The sequence below is a fragment of the Molothrus ater genome, chromosome 4 (genome assembly GCF_012460135.2).
Source record: "Molothrus ater isolate BHLD 08-10-18 breed brown headed cowbird chromosome 4, BPBGC_Mater_1.1, whole genome shotgun sequence".
Classification (NCBI taxonomy): Eukaryota; Metazoa; Chordata; class Aves; order Passeriformes; family Icteridae; genus Molothrus; species Molothrus ater.
In genome coordinates, this window is record NC_050481.2 from 28,902,100 (window position 1) to 28,921,364 (window position 19,265).

At 40.5% G+C, this 19,265-nt stretch overlaps 1 protein-coding gene across 2 annotated transcripts in view; it reads right to left on the minus strand.

The window, feature by feature from the left end:
- SH3D19 (SH3 domain containing 19) overlaps nt 1-19,265 on the minus strand; it is an 81,883-nt gene that overhangs the window by 42,886 nt on the left and 19,732 nt on the right. The gene's annotated exons all lie outside the window — the stretch shown is intronic.

A 19,265-nucleotide genomic window follows, 5' to 3' on the forward strand; every position in this document is an offset into this window, starting at 1 on the left:
TTAGTAAGACTAGGGTTTCTGATGCCTCTCTTCTAAATGTTCTATTTAAGAGATACAGCAGTCCCTTCTATTTTTGCAGGTAAAAATCAAATCTAATTTGGGATTATCACTTTCAGAAATGCTGCAATTTGAAGAACATGGTATTAAAATTCTTCCACTTTGTGCTAAGCTACAGAGGAATTAAAACAACACAAACAAACCAACCAACCAATCAGTTCAGAAGAGAAGGGTTTTTTTCTCTTTTTTCTCTTTTAAATGCAAGAGATAAAGAATATTTATTGGTGAGAAGCTGAATGGACTTTTTAAAGGCTGAAAATAAATAGACTGTATCTGGTTCAAATTAATACAGTATCTTAACAACAAAACAAAGGTATACTAATCAAGCCTTTTCCAGAAACATTCTAGCACCAGACTCCACCAGCAAGAATGTTAGTACAGGGAGTGCATTAGCATTTTGAGTCTGCTCTCGTGCAGCACACCAACTCTGTCAGGGCTCAGTTTAGCTCCACATGCACGGGATGGCTGCAATTACTCCAGTGCGATGAAGAGTGGAGGGATTTGGAGGAGAGAAGAAAAGAGACAGTCAAAAAGGATGTGGATAAAAAACGTCCTCCCTCTACAATCATTCTGGAAACTAATTAAGACTAGAAATGAATGTTGCTCTGACTGAACTGTTTTCTGAAACAGTCTGGCTAGTCTAGGATAAACAATGCCTATTTGTCTGGTTTCAGAAACAGTTCAAATGTGGCTTGGCCCCAGTCCACACTGCTCGCAAAGCTGCTTTAGAAAACATTTCTATCAGTCATTTCACTGTGCATTTTTAGCAGAAAAGGGTTCTAGTTTTTCTTCAAAGTGTGCCATCAAAATACAGCCTTATCTTTAAGAAACACTTTTAGTTGTGTGTTCCTCACAGCTGTACCCTGGACTCTTTTCTTAGCTCCTTGTATCTCAAGTCTCTTTCTTTTCGATGTTCATTTTTGAAGCTTTAATTTTGCTTTCATTTTTCTGAATAACTACAATCTTTAGGGTTTTGATCATATTTATTATCAGACAGGAAGGAGACTGAAGTCTGGTAACATAAATATAAAATCTCCTGGAGCAGCAGTAACTTTCTAAACTAAGAATTCAGGATTTACCTAAGTTTCATAGGCAGAAATTAGGAAATCTATGAAGTATGCACATTCAAGTATGAGTGAGAACAAAAAGGAACAAGTTCTTTCTTCCACTGGCAAAAGCCCTTTGACCCATTGCAATTTGCCTCAAAATCTGATAAACACTTTTATATGAAAGCAAGTACTTTTGGCCGGAAATCATAGGAGTCGTCACGTAGACACAATGTCAAGCTATCCATACAGCTTGAGGATCAAAAGGATACATGGAAAACATTTTTTAAATCAAAATGCAAAGAACAAAGAAGTAAAACTTCTCATGAAACCAACCTACTGAAGTTGAAGAATGGATATACCAAGGGCAGCAAGGCAGCCCAAATATACAACTATCTCTAATTTAGAACCCAGTATAACATGGTTGTATAAGAAAATTTATGAGCTCACAGACAAAACAAGCTGTTAGAAGACAGTTTTTCTTTTCCACGTTTCATTAAGAAGTCACTCATCAACAACCTTTTGGCAAAGCACTACATTTCCTACCCCCAGGAGAGTTTCAGTAACATCTAGCTTACAATTATTTAAGCCCTTTAAAAACATGGAAATGACAGTAGACATATTATTTTTTTTCCCCATAGAGCCCTGTAAAGGAATTGCAAACTTCATAACTTCCTTATATACTAAACCCCAGTAATTTAAATAAGATGCTGTTCTTGGGGCAGCTGGTGATTTTACCCATACCTTATGCTGAGCCTACCCATCCCTGCTCCATAGGAAGCAGTTCCTGGTCTCTTATTCTGTGTTGCAAAGAGAGAAGTGATAAGGTTACTAATAACCTCCTCTGCTCCACGGTTAATGACATGTTTTCTCTCAAGCCATCCAAATAATTAACATAACCAAATCGAATTTAATTCTCCTATTTGATGAGGTAGGAGCTGCAGCAATTACCGTACTGCATGGCTCTTGCCTCTTTCCCACCTCCTCCTCCTGTTCATAAGGCACAGCAATGAACCAGAAGGCAAAAAAAAAAAAATCCTCATAAATGCACATGGCAAGGAAATATTAATCCATCCAAAATGTGACTCCCCCCACAACTACATGAGAAGTCCTGAGGGGACAGTGTGACAATAACTAGCTGTGGGGATGGGAGACAGCAGCTCCTGTGCCACCCTGCAATGTACACAGGCGAAGTTCAAACTCACATTGCTGGAAGAAAACCATGCAGAGAGCAGGAAGTTCCAAAGTATTAAAGAATCTCATAAACATCAGAAACAACACCAGAGTCATATCTAATATGGAATAAGTAAAGATGCAAACTAGCCATCCAACCCACGCTCCTCCCCCCATCTTCTAGCAGGAAGTACTGAACAACCAGAGCAACTCCTCTGACATCTGCACACTTATCTTAGACCTTGCTAACTGTTAATTTAAATCACAGACGTGGTTTCATTTCCAGCGAAGGCAATAGCTTTGATAAGCTTCCCCTGCCAGCTCCTAAAACTCCACTGCACCCAGAAAAACCCACTCAGTAAGTTCAGAGGGGATCTGTAAGTTGCTGTGCCTGCTATGCTGAAAGCAGTTGGGTATTCAAGTCGGCAGCAATATGAAAAGGGTCCTATGGGTCACCATTTCAGAAAGATAAAGAACCTGGAGTGGCGTGTTTCAAGTTGTTAAACACCTTCTCACTCTTTCTGGCAGGCTCTACTCTGGGTTTCAGGGACAGGTTTTCTAAATATAAATACTTCAGGAAAATGCTTCAAAAGTATATTTCACATCTGTGCATTAGGAAAATAAAATTGCCACAAGGTAGACTGGGCAAAGAGCTGTAAACTGTTCAGTGGAGTAAGTGCAATTACTGTGCACAAACCATGGTTTCTCCCTCATCTGGGGCTGTGCTTCAACACTTCCTTGACTGAGCACTGTCTCTCTTCAAACACAATTTCAGTGTAGCTACCAGCTTTCTCAGAAGGCTGCTCCTGCAGGGTGACTCCTGACCCAACACAGCGTCTGTGTGAGCATCGCTCACCTCAGCAGTCCTCACAGAGCAGGGAAGGGGAGGTGCTGTTTAAGTGGAATAAAGCTCAAATCAAACAGCCATCTCCAAGGCAGGAGGCAGGGAGCTGTGTCTGCCCAGAGCAGGACAGCCACCTAAGCCAAGAGGCCTGGAGGTTCTGGGCCATCTTTTCACCCACCTTGTCCTTCAGCTGGTTCAGGAGTACCAGAGTCTGCAGTCCAGTGGAGGGCACCTCATGGGCACATTCCCACAAGCTGGCTGACAGTGAGGCAGCTTGGTTGTTGAGTACAAACAGGCAGAGGATTGATGGATTTCACTTGCCTCTGGAGATCACAGGCAGGACTGGCTTCTGACTGTCCCCTTCCTGCCTGTGAGCCTACCCATAGCCATCTCCCCAGGCTATCTACAGCCTTCTGCTCCACAGGTTGTGACACTGCTTGGGATACAAAAGACATCCCAAGCTACTAACCTGTCCCAGCATCTCTTTGTCATCTGCTTCCACACCCTCCTATTGGCTTGCATGGGATTCTCAGCAGGAACTGAGTGGCCCTTCACATTGTCTGCTCCCTTTATCAGAACCAGGACCTTTATTTTATTTATCTAAACCGACATAACAATGAATATTCTACAGGAACACTGATTGCACTTTTTTCATACATCATTCTAGACATGCAGAAAAGCCTAAAGGGGGAAAAAAGCCAACAAAAATAATGAAAAATGATCACTTGTTCTAAAAAATTAATATTCTCAAGCATTTATTCCAACATCTCAAAATTTATCCTTTATGTCATGTTATATGAAGCTTTTCATAAAGTATCAGTCCTTAGGTTCACATACCCGTGTAAAAGTTAAACATATGTCTAATTGTGATGGTTATTGACCCTGCTTTATACTCACACACAGAGTAAAAAGAATTAAAATGCTGCTATTTTTAATGTCTTGTGACTTCTTGGAATGTGAGCCAAGAATTTTAAAATAGCTCATGCTGAAATTACTGTAAGGCAAAACACTAATTTAACAAAAAGCATCATATATTCCTCTCAGTTACTTTAGAAATCATGCCATCTTTATAACAGCCAGAGTACTACAGTACAACATTCTAAAAACTTATTAGAAGACATTACTCCAAGCACAAAATGTTTTAAATGTCACCTAAATTATTTCACTGCAGACTAAATTACATAAAGATGGTAGTAACTGAATAGTTAAATTAGAGGTTGTGCAAAAGATCAGATTTACCACCACCTGCAGGCCAAAGACAGACTTACTAGTTCTACCAAAAAGCTCTTAAAGCTATAACAGAAGACTCACAGCTATCCCAAATTCATGATGTGAGTGCAGTAGACAGAATTGTATTAATCCTGTGGAAGTCAATTTACACTGAAAATGCACCCACAGTGGTCAGCTGCTTCAATGCCTCCATTGCTGAGGAGCCAGTCTGAGAGTGTAAATTAGCTGACATGGCACATGGAGTCCAGGTGCACTTTCCCCATCAGTGTCAGAGAAGTAGACAGTGCACAGCCAGTACTCCTGCCTTCCCCATGCTCACCATTTCCAGCAACTCTCTTGTGTTGGTGCTGGCATGGTCACAAGTCTGCTGGATCAGCCACATGGTTTTGTTAACAACAAAGAATCCCATCCCAAATATCCTGATTAATTTTCAGCCAGACAGGCCAACTGCTCCAGCTGGCTGCAGAGCCACATGAGCATCAGGGTAGCACCAGAGAAGTGATGGGAGTGGACAGGGAGGCCAGCAGCAGTCCTTGGGGTAAGCAGCTCAGCCTCCACTGACAAAACAAACCTTAAGTCCATGACTCTGCCACTAATCTGACAGTAAATCACCAAATGTTTGCTATACCTCATGTCAGCTGCTCTTCTCATCCTTCATTATCAGCTGACTCTTAATATTTTTTTTCGTGTTAGTGCTGATCATCCATATTGGCTCACTAGATCAGACAAGCACCAGAACAAACACAGTTGGCAGCAGCCTGTCCCTGCAGCCTTTCTGTAAAATGAACACTTGCATCTTTCTCTGCTAGATCATGGGGTATTGTCCTGGCCCTGCAGGTACAGGAGGCTAGAAAAGATCTAGTCACCTAAGAAATCACATGCTCAATAGTACAGATAGGTCATCTAGAAATTAAGACTTACCCCCACACAACTTCACTTCTCTCTTGGGTTCAGCCTCAAAAGCAAGAAATCCTGAACCAGTAATTAAGTCCAGCAACAATTCAATCCTCATCAATATGCTGAGGATGTCTGCTTCTGCATCACTTAATGAATGCCACAACCGCGACTTCCCACTGTCTGGACAAGTGAGGATGTAGTTAAGCAGCAGCTAAAATCCAGCTGCTCAGCTAATTAAAACAGCTCACATTGATCAGCATAGGGAAATCCTTTCAGGAATTGCTCTCTAGCTGTTTCTTCAACTACTTATTACATATTCATGTGCTTGTCACTGTCATACTTTGGGATCGTATTTTAGCAATGAAACCTTCAATTTTAAGGCAGAACACAGGCAGGAAGTCAAAGCAAATCATGGCAGCAGATGATAACATTTCACACTTCAATTCTCACAGCAGCCTACAAGTCACGAGGTTACAACGGCTTCCACATTTAATAATGTCCAGCTTAGACCCTGAAGCTGAAACACCTCCCAAATTTTTTGTGAATCTGAGTAATTTCATTTGTGTGCACCCTGAACTCTTTCCTGACTGTGAGCTACAGACATTCTAGACAGATTTCCTACAGCATCTTCTTTCAGTCAACAACCTGAGCTGTATAGCCCCTAACCCCAAGATGATTGTAAAGAAAGCACACAGCCATTCCAGAAAGGCAAATAAATGCCTAGAGCATGATTCAAGTAATTCTCAGTCTTCACTGCATATTGACTGATTTCAGCTCCCAATAAAATGTATGCTACAAGAAGACTTTGGCCCTCCTGTAACAGCTAAAAAGGCTCCCCACTATGCCATCTATCAACATATCACACTCACTGTTATGATAAGCCAGCTAGTATGTTTTGATTAAAATCAGTAAATAGTATTTATGATTAATGGCAATTTAATCTTGGTAGTAAATAATTCTAGGAGTAGAAAACACCTATAATTTTAATAGCATAATAGCATAATAGCAATGTAGCACTGTAAATGTAAATTGAAGTATCACTGAATTGTTATAGTGATAGGAACAGGATATTTGGGAAAGTAACAGTTAAAAAACAGAAGGGAAGAACCAGCGCTTTCAAACAGAACAATTTAGATGTAAAGTGCAGCTTCTGCTGATGGAAATATTTTACCATTAAAGTCTACAGAGCTTCTGCATTTGCACATGGGGAAAGATGACAGTGCCCTACTTTTAGAGTTCAAGAGTACAAAACAAAGCCTATTTCTGAAGAATGGTTTTTTGATTCAACTATTTGCAGTTGCATTTCAGTCAGTAAATCAAAGCCTTCTCTAGCCACTGATGGGACATTCTGCTTGCTTCATACATCTCTGTACATCAAATATAACCTGGTGGCTAAATGAGCTCCAGAACCTTTGTAATTGACATCACAGATGAATAAAACCTGGTTTAATCATGAAGGATGAGCAGGACAAAGGCATAAAGAAAACCAGTAAATCTGGATCCACAGGATTCAAGATGTCTTTACAGGGCTTTAACTGTTATAAAGCATGAATATTAGATTTTCTTCAAATAGTTTCTATGTTTCATAGAACATACGAGTATAGTGGTAAGATTATCTTTAAAGTACCGTAAAGGGAAAAAGTGGTATGTCAATGTTCTCATCTGCCTAGAAACATTAATAATGACTGTAACAAAATAGGTAACACTACTTTTATAGCAGTGAGTATCTTAAATCCCTACTAAATCACTTATCTGCAGATCAGCAAAGAGAAAACAATAGAAACAATAGGGAATGGGTGGGGAAATCACCCAAAGAAATTAAAAGATGGGTATATTTCAGCTGGACTTTTGAAAACAGAGAAGCTTCAGAATAGAAACACAAAAGAACATTGCTCCAGAGAAGAACAAGCAAGAACAAAAGGATGTTGACTGCAAGGACAAGAACTCAGCAAGACCCAGATGATGCACATACTGGAGGTGAGGAATCCAGTGGAGAAAGCTCAGGTGCTTGCAAGTATACAGACTTCAAAGACATCACAGCAGTAATCAGACCAAAGCAACAAGGTACAGGCTGATTTTGCCTACGTATGTTTGTTTCCTGTGTAAAAATCTGTAAAAGATACACCCACTTGCTTCAATTGCTGTGCATCCTTTGAGAAGAAACTAGAGCAATAAGGAAGGAGTTCCTGGGGAATCCTGAGGCAACTGAGGCCTCCAACAGGTGAATCATTGAGTCTCACTTCCCAGAAACACTACTAAATAGGTTCTACGCTCAGCATTGAAATAGTGTCTAGGTCTTGCCTAGTCAAACATTAGCAGCATGATTCCAGCACTGCAATACAAAAGACAGATGTTTGGGATCTAAAATGTAAAGTTCAACCTAACCCACAGAACTGGGATTATGAGAAGCGTTCAGCACTGGTGTGAGCTCACTACCAAAAAATCAGTTGAACGCCTTTGAGAATTTCAAAGTACAACAATTGCCAATGCCAAGTTCTTTGACAAGTCCCATGCCATAGGATTTCTGTGCTCCTTCAGCCTAATTCAACTTCCTTATAGGCCAGTCAAGTCAAACAAGCAGCATGAAATTTGCTGGAGTTTAACCTTTAGCTGAGTGAGGAAACTAAGGGAATTTCCTCATTGTTTTAATTATAGATGTGTGTTGGCAGTAAAGGCATTTGTTGTGAAGGACAGCCTACATGACAGAAATATTAAAACATATGTACCAAAGTAAGGCTTTAACTGAGTGCTTAAAAATGAGAAACAAAGAAACCAAAACCCCTTGTACAACATAAATGTGAACCAACAGCCAAAAGATGTGTTTAAGAATACTACAAAGTCATCCATATAAAGAAACATACTGGTTTCAAATAGGCCATTTGTACTTATAAACAAATAATTTAACAAGCAGCAGAAACACTGATTTTCAACCCTCTTATATTAAAATCTCACAAAAGTAAAACAATTTTCATGCATGATCACATCTTGTTGCAATATACTGCTGACTCACCCAGTTACACCCTACAGTGTACAGCGAGATCCATGAACTGGTAACAGTGGCCCTTCCAGAATGCACAGTGCACAGCAATCGTCAAATAAAATCTCATAACCACACCCTTCATTGGACCTGTCTTTTGAGAAGGTACCCTGCATGCAGCTCAGTCAGAGAAATGGCATGTTTTCCTGAACACTTTGCCCCTGCCCTTCTTGAAATGCTTCCTTTTCTTCTATGAAACAGATATTCATAAAGCTTTTGGTTACAAAATACAGAAAATGATTCACCAGAAATTTGCACTACACAACAACAAACCATACATTCACGTATCTGTAGGCATGGAATGCTTACCTCTGAGTTTAAACATGACCTTAAACTTCAGTCATTTTTATACATTCACAGTGATCCAGCAACCCTGAGTTTAAGGTCAACTCCAAAAACATATGCATCAAAGATTATTTTTCAAGTATTTTAATTTTGATTCTACAAGGAGGTTGGTAAGGTATAGTGTATAGGTAAAGTTAACACCTTCACTAGCCCAGGCTGGGGAAACGCATTCAAGTTTATACATACTCAAATTATTTTCCCAGAGTGAAAGAGAAGCATCGATCCACAGAGCCAAAGAAATTTTTTAAATCATTCTGATGCCTACAAATGCCTAGTGCATTTATCCCACTGCAAAATCCTGATAGGTGGGAACAGCACTGAATTTGCTGTAAGAACAAAACCTACCTCAGCAACTGAGAGAAGGCTTTTAACCTCCGGGGACATTTCTCCAGAGATCTCATCTTTCAGCAAGTCACCATGCAAACATACTACATGACAAAGGAACTCCCTCCACCCTCAATCATATATCCTGGCTGTCTTACAACATCATGGACCTCAAATTATATGGCAAGACAGTAAATACTGCAGTCTCTAATGGATGATTACAACTTGGAAGAAATAATCACTATCATTTTTTGCCACCCAACTAAATTTAGCTTCAAAAACAAACAACTTGTAGAACAGATTGAACCAGACCTTGTCAGAGCAACAGCCATAAGAAATACCTCCCCAAACATTTCACAGCCACAGATATCAATGCCCTTCCCTCACCTGTAAGTACCCCCCAAACACATAGCTCTATCACATGCTCCTCCATGCATTTCAATCAATGTGCCACATGTCACCAGGTGAATTAGGCAGAGGAAATGAAAAAGAGCCACAAGTATTAGCTTACCCCAGCAACTAAAAAAAACCCAGAAAAACCAGGGACCAGTGGGGTTACCTTTCTTTTGTAACTACCTCTTCATCTCTGACCTCTAACCCTTGATCCATAATTTTTACAGGGACAGGTGTAGAAAATAAGTATTACTTTTTTTCAATCTCCATTTCAACTTAAAGGCCCTGAATTCAGATAACATAAGCAGGCAATTTCTCTAACCTCCACTCTTAGTGATGTCCTTAATTCCAAAGGCAGTAAATCATTCCCATCCTTTTTCTTGTATCAGTCAACCTTCTTGCCTATTGCTAAAATGCCTCTGGGCCTCTAAAAGTAATAGTAACCTTTTCCTTAAGACTACCTAATTGATTGACATGATCTATTTAAAAGGAAAACAACACCATTTTAACTTTCTCAAGAAGCAGCAAAGCTGTAGGGAATGACAGTTCAGTCTCTTGCTCTACAGAACATAGAAAGCATTATAAAAAACTAGCAGACACCAAGCTCAAAAGAGCCAAAGAGACTTTTCAACAGGCAATGTGAGGTTAAGCTTTGGCACTGCTTGCCACAACATACTGTAGGTGCTAAAAGTGTGAATGAATTAAAAAAAACCCTAATGAAAACCTACTGTTGGCTAATAAATACAAAGTACCACTTCTCTCAGAGAGCAATACCAGCAGAGCAAGGGGGGTGATCCTGCCCCTCTGCTCAGCTCTGGTGAGGCACATCTGGAGTGCTGTGTCCAGTTCTGGGCTCCTCACCACAGGAGAGACATGGAGCTCCTGGAGCAGGTTCAGAGGAGGGCAACAAAGATGATGATGAGACTGGAGCATCTCCCTTAAAATAACAGGCTAAGAGAGTTGAGCCTGTTCAGCCTTGAGAAAACGGAGAGGGGACCTCATCAATGTCTTGGTATCTGCAGGGAGGGTGACAAAAGGATGGAGCCAGGCTCTGCTCAGTGGTGCCAAGAAACAGGACAAGAGGGAAGGGACAGAAACTGATGCACAGGAAGTTCCACCAAACATAGGAAAGAACTTTTTTACTGTGCAGGTGACTGTGCCAAATTGCCCAGAGAGGTTCTGGATTCTCTCTCACTGGAGATTCTCAAGAACCATCTGGACACAATCGCTGCAATGTGCTCTAGCATTACCCTCGTTGAGCAGGGTCCTTCCCTGGGTCACAACAACCCCAGGCATTGCTACAGGCCGAGGGAAGAATGGCTGGAAAACTGCCTGGTGGAAAAGGACCTGGGGATGCTGGTTGATAGTCTTTGTTCATGAGCCAGCATACATCCAGGTGGCCCTCCAGGCCTGTCTCAGAAACAGTGTGGCCAGCAGGACCAACACAGTGATTGCTGCTATGTACTTGGCCCTAGTGAGGCCATACCTTGAATTCTGTATTTAGTTTTGGGCTCCTCACTACAAGATGGACACTGAGGTGCTGGGAGTGTCCAAAGAAGGGCAACAAAACTGGTGAAGGGCCTGGAGCACAAATCTTGTGACAAGCAGCTGAGGGAGTTGGGGGTGTTTATCCTGGAGAAAAGAGGCTCATGCGAAACGTTATTGCTCCCTAAAATCACATGAAAATAGGTTATATCAAGGTGAGGGTCTGTCTCTTCTGCCAAATAACAAGGAAAAGAACAAGAAAAAATGGCTTCAAGTTGCACCACACAACTGTGTTGTCATTTCAGATCCATCTTTGGTGAAAAAAATAAATGGTGTTACTAACAGAAAGCATTTCTAGTCAGTTCACACTGTAAAAAGTTCATTTAACAGAACTCATTTCCTTGTCAACAACCGCAGAAGGAAGAAGATAGATTGACTAGTAAAGCAAATAATCTTTTGTCCTATACACAATTAGGGTGTGGTGAGAAAGCCTCTCCTGCAGCTGTCATTAATGTACTTGTTCCATTATATTCTTCTCTTTCTTCCTACCTTCACCTGTCAGGAGCACTACATGCTTTTAGCTATTCATGGACCTATTATTTTAGAAGGGGCCATGGAAAAAAGGCAATAAAACAACACAGTGGTTTTAAAAACAGTTGTCAAAGAAACTGTGCAACTTCCTGACCCGGTCCAATCACAAAATGATATCAGGATTGTTTGAACTATACTGTATTCATGGAATCATAAAATCATCAAGGTTGGAAGGGACCTTTAAGATCATCAAGTTCAACTGTCAACCAGGCACTACCACTGTAACCCCTGAACCACTAAACCACTAAATTGTATCATCCAGCACCAGATCCAGACGTCTCTTGACCACCTCCAAGGATGGTGACTCCACTACCTCCCTGAGCAACCTACTCCAATGCCTGACTACCATAACAGTGATTTTTTTTTTTTAATAATATCTAATCTCAATCTCCTGTGTCTCAGCTTAAGACCATTTCCTCTAGTCCTCTCACTTCTCCAACCTTCTTTCAGGTTCTAATACTAGATCCTGGATACTGGTGTGTGAGGGGATGGAGAAACAGAAGTCCAATGACATGAAATAGAAGAATTATAATAGTAAAACCAAAGCTGTTTCTTTTTACTAAGCATTTATTCCAAGCAAAAGTATTGCTTAATAAAAACGTGATATCACTGAGGTACTTCTTTTGCTTCAACCAGATTATTATGCTATAGATCAAAAGAGAGATTTAATACAGTAATTACTGCTTGTGGTTGGAACACCCTGATTAGATTTGGACCTCCTCTTTAATTAGAAGTCAACCTTTGCCTCAAGCCTCAGGAGAAGGCAGTGTCCACCGTAGTCAGATGACAAGCCTCTTGTAACAACAATGCTCCCAAGATTAAGATGCAGCTATGCATACTTATAAAGACCATACTTCTACGAATATTTTCCATATTTAGGGTTGCATGGTCTAACCTTAGTCCTCAGTAGCAGGGGACCTCCCTGGGGCATGAGAGACCTGCTGGTGACCTGCCTTAGTTGTAAGCCTCCAAGGGAACAGGCAACACGACGTTTTGTATCACTGGATCTTAGTTCTCTTCTTGAAGCTGAAGCAGCTGGAACAGATGAAAAAGCAGTTCATCCTTGTCTATACTAGGGACTAATACTAGCTCAGTCGAGCCTGTGATTTGTCACAGATGGCCAAAACTAGGACAAATGCAGTATGCAAACATGGCTTAAATTCAAATGATGATGCTTGCACTGAGCAAAATACCATTTTTGAACAGAGAAATTTTATAGAAAAATCAGAAATGCAATCTCTCACAAACGACAGAATCGGAGTTAAAAGTACAACTGTGCAAACTGCACATTATACCGTACATTATACTAAAAATACATTTAAGAGGAAGAAATTATCAATGTGACAGGCCTCACTAGGAATACTTTACCCCCATGATGTAGTAAGAATGCAACTGTTACAGGCTTTAAAAGAGTACTTGATCAATCATTTCAATGTTCAACCTGCCAAATCAGACGCTGGTACTTGAGGTAACTGATTCCCTATACTAGAATAAAGAACAAAGACACCAAAGAAATAACTTACAATGAAATTACAAAGTAGGTGAGTGGTACATTAAGAGAACAAAATAAAAAAGAATGAAATAACAATCTCTTCTCTTTTGTGCACATCAGAGTAAGAAGCCATAGAAACGAATACAATATAACTGCAAACAGAGCTCTCCCACTCAAATTCCAGAGGCAAAAGAAAATGTAGATACTGAGCCTAGACAGAAACCTACATAAATCCTTAGGGAAATAAACAAAAGCTCCAACACTCTTAAAATATCAGCATGAAATTCTTTCAGAGACAACCTCACGATTAATACTTCTGCGTTCTAAGTTTACAACCTGCTGAGTCTGCCTCCTCAGCCCTGACACATATCCTACAGGCTTCTCTTAGCAGCTCCTCCTCCTTTTCTGTTTTCTTTGAGAACATTATAAATACCTTTGGAAAGAATTCTCTCCCAGCCCTCCTTCCCAGCTACCACAAACTTCATCTGCTGTTCATCATTGAAATGTCTTGGGGAGAAACAAAATTATAAAGAAGGAAAATTATAACCATTACTGATTAACTTGGCTTAAAAAATGTGCAATTGTGTCCTTCCTGAAACCACCTTTCTTAGAACTAATGTCTATCCTGGTTGTTCATGCCCCAGATAATTCTCCTAATGCACAAGGAATGTGGCCATGTGTCTGGATGGTCCTCAGTACTTTCTATAGAAGTCTATTCTGAAAGATGATGGGATGGTGAAACTTGCTCATGTACACAAGATGCCCAAAGAAGCAGTGAAATTCTTTCAGCGAAGACAGAGGGTGAGCCCTTTTCTCTTTATTCTTTCAACAACCATCTCATTTGCAGCGTTATTTTCCATTATGAATTAGAATAAGCACTGGAGAGCAGCCCAGACAACGGAAAGAGTTGTTCAGGGCACCAGAGCAAACAGTCCTTCAGAATTCCCTTTGCAGAAACCAGGAACAGAGCACTCTTTTTATTAAAACAAATCCCTCTTCTCTGTTTAGGAATAAGGGATCTAGGAGGCTGGCTAGGATACACCCTTCACAATAACTCTTTACTGCTATCTGTGAGATGAATAGGCAAAAATCCCCAACACAACAGTGACAAATGGCCAACATTAAAACAAACACCCCCAGGAACAGGTTCTAGATACTCTTCTGATCCCTAACTGCCAAAAACTATGCTGAACCCATCTGCCATTTATTCCTCAGCTCTACCTGTGATTCTTTTTTTCCTCATTTACAGATAAGTATAAACTGAGCAGAGTAAATATTAACATTGCAAATCAAAAATTAAGTATAAGGATTTATTGTGGCAAAGAAGCTACCAAAGAAACAAGCTGCACAAAATTGCTCCAGCTTATTCTACTTCCAGAAGCAACAGCTCCAAGGTGAAAGCACGTGCTGATGAGAAACATGTGATAAACAAAAGGAAGACACATAAGTAGATTCCAATCTCAAACTGCACCAGTTTAAATCTATATTTAACCTGTGGGATTGCACTGAGTGAGTGAGTAAATCCAAAATTTATCTCTTAGACTGAAAATAAAGGAGTCACATGAGCCTACTTTTAAGATAACAAGAAAAGTCATAACTCAGAGCCCCTGTTTCCAGTTCTGCTATTGACCGATTGTGGAACTTGCAAGAAATCACTCTGCCCCCCTATGCTGAATCTGCTTCATCTGTGAAGTGGAGACACAGCTATTTTTTTCCCTGGAGACCAGCCTTGTGATCCAACTAACCACATGAGCACTGACAGCAGCCCAAAGGAGAGAATGAGACCTTTCCTTGGAGCAACACAGGCTTAGCTCAGCTCAGGGCAATTGTGAAACTGCACCCCAAGGATTTGGAAAGGAGACTAGATACTTTTTAGAACTACCCTGACTTCTGACCTACTGGGAGGGTACAAAAGCAGGACATTTCTATTTTCACAGCCTAAAAGCATGCTTAGAGCAAGAGTAACTTGATAGTCTCTAGCCTTAAAAATTGCAAAAGCTAAATATAATGAATAAGAGTATCACTGTAAAACATCCCCCAACATTCATTCTTTCTTCCACACATTACCCTTCCCATTCAGATGGAGTGCCAGCAAGGTTCAAAGTCTCAAACTTCAGATGTGTATTACAATCTGTTACACTGGCTGGATGGGCAAAAGCCTGAAATTTTCCTGTGTAAAACAGAAGCACTGACAAGGCTGTTCACACACTGGTAGTAGACAACACAAGGGTTTTAAACAACAGTGATGAAAAACTGTACTTCAGGATGTTTGTGTGAATGAATTCGGTCCTCCTGGATATGAAGTAGTCCAGATTTTAGACTGTTCCTTTTGGTAGTGTTTCCCACAGCACAATCATTTGGAAATAAAGTTAGTAAATGACAGACAAGCAGCCTCAGAGTGGGCTGAAAGTAAGTAGGCTCAATCTCTCATTCCTGGGAGATTTTCAAATCTTGGCTATAAAAAAAACATCATGGGCCTGACCTAGCATCAGCATCTTCCCACTATGAGCACCATGCTTGATTAAATGACCTGCATGACCTTCCCTCCATTCAGTGATTCTCAGTACAGAAGCAGCAGAAGTCTCTCCACACTGCGCCTTTGACTAAGACAGAGCATTCACCAACAATATAAAGTTTAACAAAGACAAATGCCAGATTCTATACCTCAGATAGGGCAACCCTGAATGTACATACAGACTGGGGAATGAGAGGCTGGAGCAGCGCTGCAGAAAGGGAGCTGGGGGTCCTGGTCCATGGCATTGAATGTGAGTCACTGAGCCCTGGCAGCCAGGAGGGCCAGCCCTGTCCTGGGGGGCAGCAGGCACAGCCAGGCAAGGGAGGGGATTGTCCTGCTCTGAGCTGGGGCAGCCTCACCTCCAGTGCTGGGGGCAGCTCTGGGTGCCACAAGATCAGAAAGACACTGAGCCTTTAGAGAGTGTCCAGAGGGCAACAAGGATGGCAAAGGGCTTGAGGGGAAGCTGTGTGAGGAGTGGCTGAGGTCACTGGGGCTGTTCAGCCTGGAGCAGAGAAAACTGAGGGGAGACCTCACTGTAGTCACAACTTCCTGCTGACAGGAAGAGCAGAGGCAGACACTGATCTCTTCTCTGTGGTGACCAGTGACAGGACCTGAAGGAATGGCCTGAATCTATGGTTAGGGGAGGTTTAGGTTGGATATTAGGAAAAGGTTCTTCACCCAGAGGGTGTTTGGCCACTGGAACAGCTCCCCAGGAAAGCGGTCACAGCACCAGCCTGACAGACTTCAAGAAGCATTTGGACAACACTCTTAGGCACAGGGTGTTACTCTTGGGGATGGTTCTGTCCAGGGCCAGGAGTTAGATTTCAATGACCCTTGTGGGTAATTTCCAACTCAGGATATTCTATGATCTGGTGAAACTATTAAATGACTAACTGTAATGGTTACAACATAGAAAAACCTGTTACTGTTTTCTCAAGACCTCAAAAGCATACTGATTTGCAAAACCACCTCATTTTAATTATAAAGAGGGGACAGTTCCACCACATTCTCAAGCCAGTGCCTTAGGATTTCCTTCATGCTCTGTTAACTGCTTAAGATCTTCATTAAAGGGTGTCTTTTCAGGTTTCACAGATGATCTGGGAAAACACATTCTTAAGGGATAGTCCGACTGTTACTGCAGTATCTCTTAAACACAGAGATTAAAATCAACATTATGTAGCAGAGGAAATAGAAATGCAGAGAAGCTTTCACTAATGGAATTCTGCTACACTAAAAAAAACCCCAAACAATTAAAACCAAAGTCAGATACAAAATACCATTCATAAAAATGATCACTTGATTTACCAGAGCTTCACTAAAGGGATCAGTAGCCCCTTTGATCAGCCACTACAAGTGCTTGTTTATAAAGGAACAAAAGATGGCTTTTGTCTGTTTGTATTGTTGACTTGATGCATTTTAAATAAAAAAGCTCAATTTACTGCAATCAAATGAAGGCAACCAGCTGTAAAAGAACTTAAACATATTACAGTCACCAGGCAGACTATATGCAGTAAAACCTAGGATCTGTTTCTAGAAATGAACTAATTCTTTTTATCCCCCTTCCCATTTTTCACAGTAGACACTGGTATTTCTGACTTGAAGTCAAGTGATTGATACCCTACTAAATCTCTCAATAAATTGCTGCAGCTGTTAGCTACCTTCATCTGCTCATCTCCAAGGTCAAGGAAACTACAAAGAATTATACCAAATTATAGAACTGTGTTTCAGGATTTTTTGATCAATAATCCTTAACCAAAAGAAGAAGAAGAAAAAAAAAATCCAGTTCCTTCTACAAGCTTTACTTACCTTCAGGGATTAACTGCAAATATGTAGATGCCTGAAATCTTCTTTTCTATTACTATCATATTTTCAGTTTGAAAACATTTAGAGGAATAAAGACCTACTTCTTTTGACCTAATTGACTTGTGTTACAGCAGTGCATGACCTGAAGCTATCAGAGACAACAGTACAAGCATGACCTGACAGTAAAATCAAGAATTATAATTACAGACCACTGTTACCAGTAGAGATATATTTTCATACTGTCTGAAATGTAACAATTGAAGGGTGGCTATTAGGTCATGAAACTAAATGTCTCTTGATTAAATTTAACATAGCAATAGGTATTATCTGGATTGAGTGAACATTTGTTTTGATCTTACTAATGTGCTATATTTAACAAAAAATCAGTGCAGAGCAGTACATGAAATAGATACACAGGCCCTGTTCTGCTACTCCTTGCCTTACCTAAACTCTCCTGAGTGCCAGATGGTTGATAATCACCAAAAGAGGCAGAAGATAATGTAATAATTCACATTTTGTAAAGGTTAGCTATTTCCCTCCCTTTCAATCATTATCTGTGGTCTTCGGTTTATCCACTCTCCAGGTTTCTTCCCCATGCCACGCTAGATCCCTGTATCACTCTCAGAATGCTCTCTCTTTCTGTAGCATTTCTCCCATGCTAAACATTTGACAGGCTAATACCAAATCAGAATATTTGTCAGAGTTCCTGATACTGCTGTAAAAATGGCATCACCCTATAATAAAGTACTATATTAATGACCATTTATATACTGTTCTACCTAGAACAGTTTTTTTAATGTCTTTCACTGCAAGTGAATTATGTCCAAAGGTATGTTTTAAAACTGATCCTGTCTCACTGTATATAAACTCTTCATCCCTAATACTACAAAGACTCAAGCACAAGCTTGAAATACATCTAGAAATACATAGGGAGAGACACATATAAGAACAGGAGATTGGAAAGGGCAAGCTTTAGAACCTTGAAATCACAAGAAATATTGTTATGTGACCTTTTTGTTATGATGATCATGTTCCAGACCACAACCTAACATTACAATACATGAGGAAGAGTTGGTGGTGGATATCTGGGCCTTCTTTTGGTCTCTTCTTATCCCAGTGTTCCACATTTATACTTAGACTTGGCAGACTTCTGGGCAAGATCTCATCAGAGTTTTGTATGAAACAATAAACTACTTCTCTGAATCTCTCTTGGAAACATCTATGTCTGCTATTTCATCTTAGGTTATCTACCTTTCTCAAGGCTCACTGCTTATTCCTTCATCTTGTCAGCTGATCTACCCATGTCCACATCCAATACTTCATAGTAATTCTAGTGCAGAAACTCTTGTTTCCAGACCTTGAGTTCAAGACCTGCAGTGTCATTTTTGTTCCACTTGAGAAAATGAGAGGGATAGTATCTTGTGTGTTTAAGCTATGCATCCCTAAACATGCAGTTTAAGGAATAAGTAGCCAAGATGCCTCTGAACCATTGTATTTTCTTTTTCCATTGTCATGAACTGCTCCCAGAGAGGACAGTGTCCAAACTGCAGTAGGTCATCATAAAATGGAATAAAACTGTCCCCAGTAACATTCAAACAGCTTGGAAATGCTGCCTATGTTACAAGAGAAGAGTGCTTTAGACTTCAGTTTTAGCTGTGCATGCTTCATAATTTAGCTTTCCCTCAGGTCTTCTATCAAGGGGCTCTGGCCTTGATGCAACTGCAGCTCTTTTCCAGGGCATGACATGGCCAGACTTGGGATAAGAATCTCACCCAGCAATCTGTCACCACAGAATAGTGCTTCTAATTATAATGAGAGATGAACCACTGAGTGCAGCAATATCAATTAGCAGAGTACATCATTTAAGTAAGGCAGGCTGCTCCTGTTCCAGTCTAGAAACAGTAATGAGACATGCACAAAACAACACTACCCTTCAAATGGTGGCTTGTTTTCCTCACAGCCCATGACACAATGGCCAGTGAGACTGAGAAGGGGGTACAAGATACATAGATATGGTCAGAAAGCACATGCAC